Source organism: Ranitomeya variabilis, chromosome 3, assembly GCF_051348905.1.
Source record: "Ranitomeya variabilis isolate aRanVar5 chromosome 3, aRanVar5.hap1, whole genome shotgun sequence".
Lineage (NCBI taxonomy): Eukaryota > Metazoa > Chordata > Amphibia > Anura > Dendrobatidae > Ranitomeya > Ranitomeya variabilis.
In genome coordinates, this window is record NC_135234.1 from 701,138,590 (window position 1) to 701,154,964 (window position 16,375).

The following is a 16,375-nucleotide window of genomic DNA, read 5'->3' on the forward strand; positions in this document are numbered from 1 at the left end:
GCACTGTGCATGTCTGGAAGTGAGGAAGCTATCTTTCTCACACTCCCACAGGGCCTGATAACATGCTGAGAGGGACAACTAGTCTGTGCAAACGCCCCACTCGCCCCAAAGGGTTAATTAGCATATAAAATGCAAAGTTAATAAACACTTTCTTTAAGCGAGTACTGATAAATCAGTTGCTGATAAATCATATTTTATCAGTTTACGTAAATGATCTCTACGATGCTCTGGGAAGGATGTTGCCTAGAAGATAAAGCTGCCTCCTCACTTCATTATTATGTGTATTGCCTCCCATCAGCGTTACTCTGACCCAGTGACATCGGTCACGTGTGCACATTGCTTTTCTCTTTCCTCCACAGTCTTCCACCCTTCTATGGGAGCAGGCATCAAGCTGCAGCGCCCCAGGGTCCTGGTCGTTGCAGTAAGGTCATTTTCCTCTAGGGGAGAGTGGTATTACGTTTGGAGGCAAAGAAGGACAACTGCATCCAGGTATCACAGACATGCAACACATTTCACACTCCAGGCCACCAGGGGGAGCTCTGCTCCTATTTATTAGGTCACTCCTCATATTGGTAAAAACTGGTGACCTGGGGGGATAGTGAGTTAGTTGCTGGCTGAGCTTCGCTCAGGTAGTTGGTCCCTGGCAGGGGTGGGATCCTGTCAGAGATCGAGGAAGAAGGACACGGAGCTGTGCATGCCCTGAGAGCTGCAGCTTCCAGAAAGAGACACTGAAGGAGAACTGTATTGCAGAGAGGGTGAAAGAAGTCATAGCAAAGGAGTGGATACCAGAAGGAGCCCAGCCCTACACAGGCTGCCTCCTTCTGAGATGCAGAATCCCGGTAGCAACGATCCTTTATGCCTTGCTCTAGAGACCGGCAGGAAAGCTAATTTCATGTTACCTGCCCGCCCTATAGCCAGGAGGCAAGGTGGCACTCCTTAGAGGCTGGGGCATGATAGAGTCGGGTTTGTCCTATCCTATCCGGGGGACAGAGAGAGAGAGACATAACATCTATAACATCTGTGAGGACCTTATCAGAACCTTAGCAATAAGGGACTACAACACTGCAGCGCTAGAGGAAGGCTACTGATTTCTACTTGGACAAGGGAACTCTGGACTCCAAACCGGCCGGACTCTGTCTGCCCTGTGATCTGGTGCTCTGGACTGTGGATGCTGAAGTCTTCAGTAAAGGTAAACAAACTGCAACCTTGTGTTCTCGTTCTTCACTGTGCCGCTCACCATCCACCATCTACACACTGGGAAGCCCTGGGGACATACTTCACCTGTGGGAAGGTATACCATCTAGCTGCCATAATATCACCCCAGCGGACCCCTAAAGCAGCGTTGGTCACCCTGACCGAATACTACAGGTGGCGTCACGAACATTCCCCTTTAAAGACCTTTCCCTTTAACACGGACGTCCCAGGGCCACGGACCGGGTCAGCAACCGTGACATCCCCCTGTGAACCGAAGGACCCGGTACCAAGTACCCTGCTTCCCTTGGGGCGCTCCAAAGTGTCTTTGCGTAAGGGGCACCCGTTCCCAGTGTTCTCCAACTCATAATCATGCTGGGAACACTGAGAACGGCATCTAGTCGGGTTCTGGCCAGTAGCATGCATAATCGCGTACTTGCCATCACGTGAATGCTATGGCTCGTCTCTGCAGACATCTCTCTTCTCCAAACAAAAAAGGCAGCACTCTGTGGCGCCATAGCATGAAAATATGAAATATGAAAATTAAATTGCATTACTGCACCAAAAATATGAAAAACTGAGAATGCTTAGCGTGTGAATTGTCAAAATTCATGTGTACTAGAAGCCACATTAAGGCATTTCTCATCTCCAGGACCTAACAATGCCAATCCTGTCTTAGAATAAAGTGTTCATCTGTATGGGAACCTAATATGAGTCCTCTCTTAGACTGAAATCTATCTCTCTGTGGGAGGATAGTGGTCCTGCTTTGATTAAAAACACCTGTGGCTAAAAGGTGGAGTGGTCAGTCAGAAGGCTGATGAATACAAATTTAAAAAAACAGACCGTCACATCCAAACATAGACTAAGTGTGAACAGGTGCTAACCTAGAGTCACCAACTCATATACACTCAAACCAAAAAAGCAGCACTCTGTGGCGCCATAGCATGAAAATATGAAATATGAAAATTGAATTGCATTAATGCACCAGAAATATGAAAAATTGAGAATGCTTAGCACATAAATTGGCCAATTCATGTGTACCTGGAAGCCACGTTAAGGCGTTTCTCGTTTCCAGGACCTAACAATGCCAATCCTCTCTTAGAATAAACTCCTCATCTGTATGGGAACCTAATATGAGTCCTTTCTTAGACCAAAATCTCTCTCTCTGTGGAGGGGTAGTGGTCCTGCTGGGATTAACCCTTTTACCCCCAAGGGTGGTTTGCACGGTAATGACCGGGCCAATTTTTATAATTCTGATCACTGTCCCTTTATGAGGTTATAACTCTGGAACGCTTCAACGGATCCCAGTGATTTTGACATGGTTTTCTCGTGACATATTGTAATTCATGATAGTGGTAAAATTTCTTTGATATTACCTGCGTTTATTTGTGAAAAAAATGGAAATTTGGCAAAAATTTTGAATATTTTGCAATTTTCGAACTTTGAATTTTTATGCCCTTAAATCACAGAGTTATGTCACACAAAATACTTAATAAGTAACATTTCCCACATGTCTACTTTACATCAGCACAATTTTGGAACCAAAATTTGTTTTTGTTAGGGAGTTATAAGGGTTAAAAGTTAACCAGTGATTTCTAATTTTTCCAACAAAATTTACAAAACCATTTTTTTAGGAACCACCTCACATTCGAAGTCACTTTGAGGGGTCTATATGGTAGCAAAAAAACAAGTGACACCATTCTAAAAACTGCACATCTCAAGGTGCTCAAAACCACATTCAAGAAGCGTATTAATCCTTTGGGTGTTTCACAGGAGCAGAAGCACCGAAGAAGGAAAAAATGAACATTTTACTTTTCAGTCACAAAAAATGATATTTCAGCAACAATTTTTTTATTTTCCAAAGGGTAAAACGAGAAAATGGATCTCAAAAGCTGTTGTCCAATTTGTCCTAAGTCCACTGATACCCCATATGTGGGGGGGGAACCACTATTTGAGTGCACGACAGGGCTCGGAAGGGAAGGAGCGCCGTTTGACTTTTTCAAGCTAAATTTGGCTGTAATTGAGATTGAACGCCATGTCGCGTTTGGTGAGCCCCTGATGTGCCTAAACAGTGGAAACCACCCACAAGTGACCCAATTTTAGAAACTAGACCCCCTAAGGAACTTATCTAGATGTGTGGTGAGCACTTTGAACCCCCAAGTGCTTCACAGAAGTTTATAACACACGGGCATGAAAATAAAAAATCCTATTTTTTCCACAAACATGATTGTTTAGTCCCCAATTTTTTATTTTCCCAAGGGTAACAGGAGAAATTGGACCCCAAAAGTTATTGTCCAATTTGTCCTGAGTGAGCTGATACCCCATATGTGGGGGGAACTACTGTTTGGGCACACGGCAGGGCTCAGAAGGAAAGGAGAGCCGTTTGACTTTTTCAAGCTAAATTTGGCTGGAATTGAGATTGGACACCATGTCGCGTTTGGTGAGCCCCTGATGTGCCTAAACAGTGGAAAGCACCCACAAGTGACCCCATTTTGGAAACTAGACCCCCTAAGGAACTTATCTAGATGTGTGGTGAGCACTTTGAACCCCCAAGTGCTTCACAGAAGTTTATAACCCACGGGCGTGAAAATAAAAAATCCTATTTTTTCCACAAACATGATCGTTTAGTCCCCAATTTTTTATTTTCCCAAGGGTAACAGGAGAAATTGGACCCCAAAAGTTGTTGTCCAATTTGTCCTGAGTGTGCTGATACCCCATATGTGGGGGGAACTACTGTTTGGGCACACAGCAGGGCTCAGAAGGAAAGGAGAGCTGTTTGACTTTTTCAAGCTAAATTTGGCTGGAATTGAGATCGGACACCATGTCGCGTTTGGTGAGCCCCTGATGTGCCTAAACAGTGGAAACTCCCCACAAGTGACCCCATTTTGGAAACTAGACTCCCTAAGGAACTTATCTAGATGTGTGGTGAGCAATTTTTAATTGGACCCCTAAAGCTGTTGTCCAGTTTGTCCTGAGTATGCTGGTACCCCACATGTGGAAGAAAACTAATGTTTGGGCACACGTTGGGGCTCGAAAGGGAAGTAGTGACGTTTTGGAATGCAGACTTTGATTGAATGGTCTGCGGGCATCATGTTCTGTTTGCAGAGCCCCTGATGTGCATAAACAGTAGAAACTCCCAAAAATGACCCCATTTTGGAAACTTGACCCCCTAAGGAACTTATCTAGGTGTGTGGTGAGAATTTTGAACCCCCGAGTACTTCACTAAAGTTTATAATGCCCTGGTGTGAAAGTAAAAAATCCTATTTTTTTCCCACAAAAATGATCTTTTAGTCCCCAATTTTTAATTTTCCCAAGGGTAACAGGAGAAATTGGACATCAAAAGATGTTGTCCAAATTGTCCTGATTACACTGGTACCCCATATGTGGGAAAAAACTGTTTAGGCACACGTTGGGGCTCGAAAGGGAAGTAGTGACGTTTTGGAATGAAGACTTTGATGGAATGGTCTGCGGTCATCATGTTCCATTTGCAGAGCCCCTGATGTGCCTAAATAGTAAAAAAAAAACACAAGTGACATCATTTTGGAACCTAGACCCTCAAGGAACTTATCTAGATGTGCCCCCTTTTTGGAACTAATGTACTGTTTCCTGTAAAGTAAATTAGTAGTGCATGGAGGTGTGATACAATTTAAAGCAATCCTTCATACACAGGCCAGGTTTGTCGGGGCAGGTGTCGCATTGATAAATGGTGTCCTTGCGTATTCCCCTTTTGTAACACACTCGGCACCTTTTTTGCGGCTTACCTTTTCGTCAAGTTGGCGGGACCACCCCCGGAAAATGCTGGCCTGGTACGATACGAGCACCTTCAGTTCTGGAAGTACTGGGGCCCGCTCCTTCCGGAGTGCCAAATATCAGGGCCTTAACCACTACCTCCTGGAACTGAAGGTACGACGTATCGGTGTGGCTTGCACATCGTGACAGCAGGAAAGTGTTGAGCATTGCCATTTGTACAATGCACGGCCAGCTTTTTGTACCACACCTTGGCCTTTCTCAAAGCACGTTCCGGTTTGCTGACCTGTGTAGAGGTACCCCTTACAGTGCTGAGGGCGCTGCCTTCACCGTGTATGGTGGTCAAGAGAAGGACATCCCTTTTGTCCTTGTACTTGACCACCAGCAGGTGGTCACTACATTGGGCTCTGCTCTCACCTTTTCTGAGCATCTGCCCAAGTAGCGTCTTCGGGAGGCCTCTCTGATTTTTTCGGACAGTACGGCAGGCTGCGGTACCTTGCGCAGAGAGGGATTTGTAGAGTGGGACGCTGGTATAAAAGTTATCGGTATAGAGGTGATAACCTTTATCCAGCAGTGGGTGCACCAAATCACACACAATCTTCCCACTCACTCCCAGGACAGGAGGACACTCAAGGGGTTCAATCCTGGTGTCCTTCCCTTCGTACACTCTAAACCTGTGGATGTACCCTGAGGTACTCTCACACAGCTTGTAGGGTTTGATAACGTACCTGGCCCTTTTGCTGGGCGGGTACTGGTGGAATCCGAGCCGCCCGTTAAAATGGAGTAAGGACTCATCCACGCAGATGTCCCTTTTGGGTACGTACACTTCAGAAAACTTTTTGTTGAAGTGTTCGATGACCGGCCGAACTTTGAACAGACGGTCAAAGTTGGGGTCATCTCGTGCGGGACACTGTGCATTATCGGAATAATGCAGGAACTTGTGGATGGCCTCAAAACGCTTCCGAACCATGACCATTCGGAACACTGGAGTGTTATATAAAATATCTACACTCCAATATTGCAGAATTTCAGGCTTCTTCACGATCCCCATGTGGAGGACCAGGCCCCAAAACTGCATCATTTCAACTGCGTCTACAGGAGACCAGTTGGAAAATGATGAACCGGGGTTTTGCTCCAAAAATTGACGAGCATATAAATTAGTTTGCTCCACCATGAGGTTAATAAAATCCTCAGAGAAAAAGACTTTGAAAAAGTCTGTTTCTGTGAGGCTGGTGGTGTCAAACTTGATTCCTGTTTCTGCCACAAAATCAGGAATCAGTGGCTCGTAATTTTCGGGAGGCGAGGTCCATATGGGGTCCCCAGTGGGGAGCACTGGTTCAGGAATGATGGGCGCTGCCTCATGTTCTGTCCTGGGGCATCTGCGTGGCGGTTCCGCAGGACCCGAGGAGGAAGATGAGGAGGAGGAGGAGGTAGAAGAGGATGAGGATGAAGAATCGGAAAAGTAAAGAAAAGTGGGATCCTCTCCCTCGATATCAGTGTCGGAGGCAAGGAAAGCATATGCTTCCTCCAATGAATAGCACTGTTGGGACGAACGGGACAAGCGGGACATTTTTGTGTGAATATGGTGCTTGTTTGTACTTTATTGATAACTGTATGTGTATGTGTGGGGGGGGATAGTGATTTGTGCAAACTATTATCTGAAAAGAAAAGGCTAAAAGGAGAAAAAATACCTGTAAACAGCAGGCCCAGCTCTGCTAAGTGAACTGTTTCACTTATCAAAGTTTGGCGGCTGGTTGATGTGCGCACGGGGGTCGGGCAAAGGGGGGGGTGAAAAAAAAAAAGGAAACCGGCAGGCACAAACTCTGATAAGTGAACTGCGTCACTTATCAAAGTTTGGCAGCTGCGGGGTCTGTGTATGGAGGTTGCGCAAAGGGGCTGAAGGAAAAAAAGCGAGCGCGAGAGTTGATCGGTGAACTACGTCACCAATGAACACTTGGCGGCTGTTAAATGGGCTCATGGAAGGAGGTGCAAAGGGGCTGGAAGGGAGTAAAAAGAGGAGGAAGGGGGATGAGGGTGGATGTGGGGATTGGCCAGGGATCAGTGATCAAAATGTACGGTTGTAGTCAGGTAGCGCAAAGAGGGATGAAAAACAAAAAGGAAAACGACGGGCACAAACTCTGATAAGTGAACTGCGTCACTTACCAAAGTTTGGCAGCTGCGGGATGTGTGTACGGAGGTTGTGCAAAGAAGCTGAGGGAAAAAAAGGGAGCGCGAGAGTTGATCGGTTTGATCGGTGAACTATGTCACCAATGAACGCTTGGCGGCTGTTAAATGGGCGCACGGAAGGAGGTGCAAAGGGGGGTGGAGGGGGTAAAAAGAGTGGGATGGGGGTGGATGTGGGGATTGGGCAGAAATCAGTGATCAAAACGTACGGTTGTAGTCAAGTGGCGCAAAGGGGGGTGAAAAAAAGGAAAACGGCAGGCACAAACTCTGATAAGTGAACTGCGTCACTTATCAAAGTTTGGCGGCTGCGGGATGTGTTTACGGAGGTTGCGCAAAGGGGCTGAGGGAAAAAAAGCGAGCGTGAGAGTTGATCGGTGAACTACGTCACCAATGAACACTCGGCAGCTGTTAAATGGGCGCATGGAAGGGGGTGCAAAGGGGGGTGGAGGGGGTAAAAAGAGGGGGAAGGGGGGATTGGGATGGATGTGGGGATTGGGGTGGATGAAGGGGGATTGGGCAGGGATCAGGGATAAAAATTACGTTGTCTTCTTTCTTTAGCAGGGATTGTGGTGCTATAGGTTGCTGTGGCACCACAATACCCAGCACAGCATGGAGATCCAGGCACGAGATCCAGCAGGGAGATCCAGCAGTATGACTGCTCTGTAGGAATCCTCAGCTAGAGTGAGGACCCCTGCAGAGCGGTCATACACAGGTCAGGCAAGTGACAGACAGGTCACAGAGCGGTCATACCGCTGCTGTGACCTGTCATTGGTGGGATCGACCATAACATCGATCCCACTGATCAGAGCTTTCCTGGTCACACTGGCAACTGCTGGTGACCTGGCTATGACCTGCCTAGGATTGGAGCTGTTAGCTCCAATCCTAGGCAGGTCACAGCCAGGTCACCTGCAGGGCACAGAGCGGTCACAGCGTGACCGCTGCTGTGCCCTGTGATTGGCACGATCGACGATGACATCGATCGCACCAATCAGCTCCTGCAGGCTCTGCTGGGCCTGTCCTAGGTACTAGCCTAGGATTGGTGCTATTAGAGCACCAATCCACGCAGGTTCCGGCAGAATCCAGGCAGGTTTGATTGGCGCGATTGATGCAATCGCGCCAATCCGGGGTGTTTTTGCCGGTGCCTGGCATTGCCAGGCACCAGACCTAGTATCGAGTACATCGGTACTCGATCCTAGCCTGTGACCTCATTGTTTCAACCGCTCCAATTGGCTGAAGCAATGAGAATGGCTGTGATTGGCTGTTCAGAATTGAACAGCCAATCACAGCGATTGAGAGGCCAGGTGGGCGGTGACAGTGCCCTGGATGCCGATACTATCTTCCCTAAGGTAAGATGGCGTCGGAATTTTAATGCGATCACCGCGACGTAATATCCCGTCGAGGGTCAGATAGGCCCAGGTCACCTTAACAGGATAGTACGTCTAAGGTCAGAGAGGGGTTAAAAACACCTGTGGCTAAAAGGCAGAGTGCTCAGTCAGAAGTCTAATGAATAAAAATTTCAAAAAACTGACTTTCACAGCAGGACCACTACCCCTCAACAGAAAGATAGATTTCAGTCTTAACGTGGCTTCTAGGTACACATGAATTGGCCAATTTATGCACTAAGCATTCTAAATTTTTCATATTTCTGGTGCAATAATGGCATTCAATTTTTTGATATTTCATATTTTCATGCTATGGCGCCACAGAGTGCTGCCTTTCTTGTTTGAGTGTATATGATTTGGTGACTCTAGGTTAGCAGCACCTGTTCACACTTAGTTTATGTTTGGATGTGACTGTCAGTTTTTTAAAATTTGTCTCTCTTCTCCAGTATTCTGGAGCACATGCTTGCTGACACAATGCCCTTAAAAATAAAAAGTATAATTATAATGCTATCTGAAGAAAAATAGCTGCTCATGCTGTGCCCTAAATAAATTGCTTCTCACTGTGCTCTCTGCACCCCAAAAAGTGACACCCACATTGTCCCTCTTACGATACCTACATGATCTCCTCTCCTATACAATATTGCCCTCACACTTGCCCACCTTATATATTACAATGTCACCCCATCCCTCCCCCATGAACTATGGCCACCACATGGTCCTTCTTTATGAATATTTAATCAAAAAGATTCTACCAATCCCAATTTATTAAATAGAGCAGGGTAGAAGTGGTACTAAATTAAATAAAATGTAACTTTTATTATTAGTAATTAAAAACCATTACAGACAAGAACAACAGGACAAACACAAATAACACACAATAAAGGTAGCAAAAAACACCCAAGATATATGGAATCTTGGGTGTTTTTTGCTACCTTTATTGTGTGTTATTTGTGTTTGTCCTGCTGTTCTTGTCTGTAATGGTTTTTAATTACTAATATTAAAAGTTACATTTTATTTAATTTAGTACCACTTCTATCCTTCTTTATGAACAATAACTGTCAAACCATTCCCCCGTATCAACTATGGCCTATACACTGTCCGCCCTACACACTGTACCTGCGTGATGAACTATAGCCTCCACACTGTTCCCATCTTCAGTACCCCCTCCCCACAATGCCCGTCGTCACACTGTACTCCCTCCATACTGTGCCCTCAATAAATACCAGTCCTCCTCACTGTCCACAGTAAAAATTCCTTGTAGTTTCAGCTCCACTGTGGCCCCTTTTACACATCATTTTTTGCTGTCAGTCACAATCCGTTGGCTCGACATATCCATCACAGATTATGAAACACTAAGGCAACGGATTCGTTTTTTCTACAGATCCGATTAGCAGATCTGGCTAATTGGATCCTAAATAAATCGGAGCATGCTCAGTTAAGAAAAACGGAATCCCATAGGTTTCCATTCGAGCAAGCGATGGATCCGTACACAAAAAGTATTACTGGGTCCATTGTCTCCGGCCGCCGGACAAACAATTTTCGATGGATCCGGCGAACGACAGATGAAACGTGAGGTCATCCGTCGCAATCCATTGCTAGTACAAGTCTATGAGAAAAAAACCGGATCACCGGCAACAGTCACCGAAGGAGAGCTTAACTTCCTTTCCTTTGTGGCGCTCTATCACCCCATGAGCTCATTGCACCCCATGTACCGCACACATACAGCCTGCACCCCCCATATGTACACCCACATGTAACCCCCACGTACAACTTGTACTCCGTTGTCCCCCTACATGCAGCCTACACTTTCATGTCCCTCCCACATACAGCCTGCATCCCCACATGTTCCCCTACATATAGCCTGCACCCCATATGTTTTCCCACATACAGCCTACACCACCATATGTACCCTCACATATAGCCTGCACCCCCATATGTAAACTCAAAGTAAGCGCACCGAACATATGGTCATGCAAATGTCAGAACATCACCCCTACTCTGGAACTCACTACCCCAACATATCAGACTGTTGCCTACCTTGGAAACCTTCAAAAAGAACCTGAAGACCTACCTCTTCGGACAAGCCTACAACCTGCAGTACCCACTGATCGACCAAACCACTGCACGACCAGCTCTACCCTCACCTACTGTATCCTCACCCATCCCTTGTAGATTGTGAGCCCTCGTGGGCAGGGTCCTCTCTCCTCCAGTGCCAGTCGTGACTTATATTGTTTAAGATTACTGTACTTGTTTTTGTTATGCATACCCCTCCTCACATGTAAGGCGCTATAATAAATAATAATAACAGGGGAAGGTTGTGAAAGTAAAAAACTTTTATTGAACAGATAGTTGTTTAATTGGTGGCACTGGAGAATACGGGTGCCCACATTACATAAAACATTTGTAAAAAATATACAGTGCCTTTGCGAAAGTATTCCCTGGAACTTTTCAACCTTTTCCCACATATCATGCTTCAAACATAAAGATGCCAAATGTAAATTTTTGGTGAAGAATCAACAAGTTGAACACAATTGTGAAGTTGAACGAAATTTATTGGTTATTTTAAGTTTTTGTGGAAATTCAAAAAAATGAAAAGTGGGGCATGCAATATTATTCGGCTCCTTTACTTTCAGTGCAGCAGACTCACTCCAGAAGTTCATTGTGGATCTCTGAATGATCCAATGTTGTCCTAAATTCCTAATGATGATAAATATAATCCACCCGTGTGTAATCAAGTCTCTGTGTAAATGCACCTGCTCTGTGATGTCTCAGGGTTCTATTTGAAGCACAGAGAGCATCATGAAGACCAAGGAACACAACAGGCAGGTCCGTGATACTGTTGTGGAGAAGTTTAAAGCTGGATTTGGATACAAAATGATTTCCAAAACTTTAAACATCCCAAGGAGCACTGTGCAAGCGATCATATTGAAATGGAAGGAGTATCCTACCACTGCAAATCTACCAAGACCCGGCCGTCCCTCTAAACTTTCATTTCAAACAAGGAGAAGACTGATCAGAGATGAAGCCAAGAGGCCCATGATCACTCTGGATGAACTGCAGAGATCTGCAGCTGAGGTGGGACAGTCCGTCCATAGGACAACAATCAGTCGTACACTGCACAAATCTGGCCTTTATGGAAGAGTGACAAAATGAAAGCCATTTCTTAAAGATATCCATAAAAAGTGTCATTTAAAGTTAGCAACAAGCCACCTGGGAGACACACCAAACATGTAGAAGAAGGTGCTCTGGTCAGATGAAACTAAAATCGAACTTTTTAGCAACAATGCCAAATGACATGTTTGGCATAAAGGCAACACAGCTCATCACCCCGAACACACCATCCCCACTGTCAAACATGGTGGTGGCAGCATCATGGTTTGGGCCTGTTTTTCTTCAGCAGGGACAGGGAAGATGGTTAAAATTGATGGGAAGATGGATGGAGCCAAATACAGAACCATTGGAGTCTGCAAAAGACCTGAGACTGGGACGGAGATTTGTCTTCCAACAAGACAATGATCCCAAACATAAAGCAAAATCTACAATGGAATGGTTCACAAATAAACATATCCAGGTGTTAGAATGGCCAATCAAAGTCCAGACCTCAATCCAATCGAGAATCTGTGGAAAGAGCTGAAAACTGCTGTTCACAAACGATCTCCATCAAACCTCACTGAGCTCGAGCTGTTTGCCAAGGAAGAATGGGCAAGAATTTCAGTCTCTCGATGCACAAAACTGATAGAGACATACCCCAAGCGACTTGCAGCTGTAATCACAGCAAAAGGTAGCGCAACAAAGTATTAAGTTAAAGGGGCCGAATAATATTGCACGCCCCACTTTTCATTTTTTGAATTTCCACAAAAATTTAAAATAACCAATAAATTTCGTTCAACTTCACAATTGTGTTCCACTTGTTGATTCTTCACCAAAAATTTACATTTGGTATCTTTATGTTTGAAGCATGATATGTGGGAAAAGGGTGAAAAGTTCCAGGGGGCCGAATACTTTTTGCAAGGCACTATATATATATACACTCACTGGCCACTTTATTAGGTACACCATGCTAGTAACGGGTTGGACCCCTTTTGCTTTCAGAACTGCCTCAATTCTTCGTGGCATAGATTCAACAAGGTGCTGGAAGCATTCCTCAGAGATTTTGGTCCATATTGACATGATGGCATCACACAGTTGCCGCAGATTTGTCGGCTGCACATCCCTGATGCGAATCTCCCGTTCCACCACATCCCAAAGATTTCATGTTGTTTACGCCAAATTCTGACCCTACCATCCGAATGTCACAGCAGAAATCGAGACTCATCAGACCAAGCAACGTTTTTCCAATCTTCTACTGTCCAATTTCGATGAGCTTGTGCAAATTGTAGCCTCAGTTTCCTGTTCTTAGCTGAAAGGAGTGGTACCCGGTGTGGTCTTCTGCTGCTGTAGCCCATCTGCCTCAAAGTTCGACGCACTGTGCGTTCAGAGATGCTCTTAGGCCTACCTTGGTTGTAACGGGTGGCGATTTGAGTCACTGTTGCCTTTCTATCAGCTCGAACCAGTCTGCCCATTCTCCTCTGACCTCTGGCATCAACAAGGCATTTCCGCCCACAGAACTGCCGCTCACTGGATTTTTTTTCTTTTTCGGACCATTCTCTGTAAACCCTAGAGATGGTTGTGCGTGAAAATCCCAGTAGATCAGCAGTTTCTGAAATACTCAGACCAGCCCTTCTGGCACCAACAACCATGCCACGTTCAAAGGCACTCAAATCACCTTTCTTCCCCATACTGATGCTCGGTTTGAACTGCAGGAGATTGTCTTGACCATGTCTACATGCCTAAATGCACTGAGTTGCCACCATGTGATTGGCTGATTAGAAATTAAGTGTTAACAAGAAGTTGGACAGGTGTACCTAATAAAGTGGCCAGTGAGTGTATATATATATATATATATATATATATATATATATATATACATATATTTATATATATATATATATATATATATATATACACACACACACACACACACACACACACACACACACACATATATATATATATATATATATATATATATATATATATATATATATATGCATTTTCACACTTGGATTAAATATACAAACATTTAGAAGACACTCTGAACCACAGAGAAAAGACATATGTGCAAAGGGGGGGATAGATGGATCAACAGGTATATAATGTGAGGTGTATAAATGCATACAGAGTATTGGTAAGAGCAAGGGAGTGTGACAGATGTATAAGCGGTACTTACAGTAGTTGCGCCTGTGGGTTTATTTAATATCTGTATTTTGCTTATTTCATTATCTTTTAGCAATATCTTCCAGTATCTACCGTATATTGATCTTGTACCACAGCCAACTATGGTAAGTACCGCTTATTCATCTGTCACACTCCCTTGCTCTTGGCACCCGTTTTCTCCAGTGCCACGATTCAACCAATTGTCTGTTAAATAAAGTTTTATTTCCTTTCACAACCTTTCCCTGTTCTGTCCTTTGTATGACCATACTTTTGGTGTTTTCGCTTTTGGGTTTTCTATACTTCAGAATGGTCTGCCACTCACTTCCTAGCAAGTACTGTATATGTCGATATTACCCTGCTGTCACTACATTTGTCACTTATCTTGTATACGGTTTGATGTATGTTATCTGCTCTTTCCAAAATCAGTTTTTCTAACCCCCATGTGTAGCCTGCACCCCCCCATATGCACCCACTCACATGTAGCCTGCACTCCCATATCCCCCACACATACAGCCTACATCTCCATGTGTAACACCACATATAGCCTGCACCCCCCATATGTATCCTCACATGTAGCCTTTACTCCATATGTACCCCAACATATAGCCTGCATCCACCGCATGTAGCCCGCACCCTCATATGTACCCTCGCATATAGTCTGCACCCCCCACATGTAGCCTGAACCCCCATATGCACCCTCACATGTAGCCTGCACCTCCCATATGTACCCCCACATGTAGCCTACACCCCCATATGCACACCCACATATAGCCTGCACCCCCACATGTAACCTGTACCCCAATATCCACCCCCACATGTAGCCTGCACCCCCATATGCACCACCACATGTAGCCTGCACTCCCCCATTGGTACCCCAATGATAGATTGCACTCCATGTACCCCTGTTCCCTAATTACCCGTCACCAGTGCCCCCTCTGCTGTTCCTGCCTGTAAATAGATGTCACTTGCAAGCTGTAGCATAGCTCCGCCCACAGAGTTTTATGGACATGATGTCATCACAGGTCCTTCACCTGTATGATTTATCTTCTTCCATGAGGCAGGGAGCTAATCAATGCTCTTATGCCCATGCACCTCCTCCCTACAAAAATAAAGATGGTGATTTTCATACTTTTTTCTCTCCATGATGGCACCGCCCCCCACAACCTGCCACCCTAGGTACTTGCTGTCCAGTGCCTAGTGGCAAATTCAGCCATATATATGTATAATGATGATAAGCCCCAAGTTCTACTTTCTGCATTCACTTGAGAAGAAATTTATGGACGGTCCTAGCTTGTGGCATGTAAAGTGTGAATCTTGTGCATATACAATTATTTATTGTACTTAGCTCGATGTTAATGGTTAATTAGTATTTTTGCTCCCTGTTCATAGCTAATTACCTTGAAGAATGTTCTTGATGTATCTACTTTTCAGAAGACTCTTTTGCTGTGTGATGACACTACCTCCCTGGGTAGCGACGTCAAGGCTCCTATTAAATGATACATACTTAAACTGCTATGTAATTTTCTTTCGTTTTTCTCTTCTTCTTTGACTCAAATGTAACATGAATAATTGAAACAAGATCTGAAAGAAAGTGGGAGAACAGTCGGCTTTGAGAAATAATGTAACTCAGTAAGAGATTATCGTGAAATGTCAATTACAGAACGAGAGGCGCTGACAAAATATTGGAGCACAGTCAAGTGTCGTCAGCAGCGTTCGGGTATGAGACACTTGATGTTTGGATTGATGTCTTAAAAATAAACAATGTAGTCTTCAAATTTTGTCTTCAGGGCATTTTAGAACAAACTTCTTTGAAAAAAGGAGTAAATAAGGAGTAGCAACCTCTAGTCTCCTGCATGTTAATCATACTCTGCAATAAACTGTGTCTTCCAACTATCTCCATTTCATTAAGACTCTAAGGATAATTGGATCCGCAATAAAGGTGGACGTTGTTTCCAAAGTCACTTTGATAAGTGAAATATTAAAGGACCAGGATATTGATGAATTATCCTTAGGTAATACTGCTCATCTCCTATTGAAGTGAATAGGAGTTGAACTGCAGTACCAGAGAGCTGCCACTACATTGTGTAAGGAGCTGTGGAGTTCTGGCTTGGACACAGTGTACTTCCAGAAGCAGCGGGACTTCTTAACAGCCATTCATGAAGGTTTGAGGTTTTGCACTCCCATTGATCTGATTTTAAAGGGGTTGTCAGGCCTTGGGGTGAAGTCTGCAGACTAGTGAGTCCTCACAGTGTGCTAGGAGGATTCTCCGATGCTGGCACAGGCCCCGAGGGCCCGTGATCCCAAGTATGTAATTTGCATACGTGTAGTCACATGCTGACTAGATGTGTGAGGGCAGACAGGACTTGTTGGAATGTGTCCAAAAGTATGCAAATCGCGTACTTGCGATCACGTGCCTGGTGGTGGCAGACAAGGCCGGAATACCCCTTTAATGACTAATGTTATTGACTTGAAATGTTTTTACCAAAAGCTTATAATGATATAAAGTAATAGAATGTGTAGTATTCTGCTTACTAACCCGTGCCAACACTTTCCAGGATCCTGGCAGTGTCTGTATTGTTACACCTCTCCCCGTGTTTTTGTGATTTGTTTTGTCT

General features: G+C 44.7%; 1 long non-coding RNA gene across 1 annotated transcript; it reads left to right on the forward strand.

Annotated features, from left to right (window-relative positions):
• The first annotated feature begins 1,052 nt into the window (after nt 1–1,052).
• On the forward strand, nt 1,053–15,414 carry LOC143818537 (uncharacterized). The gene is made up of 3 exons (XR_013224594.1): nt 1,053–1,189; nt 13,834–13,885; nt 15,340–15,414. It is a non-coding gene; the product is annotated as an uncharacterized LOC143818537 (long non-coding RNA).
• The last annotated feature ends 961 nt before the right edge of the window (nt 15,415–16,375 follow it).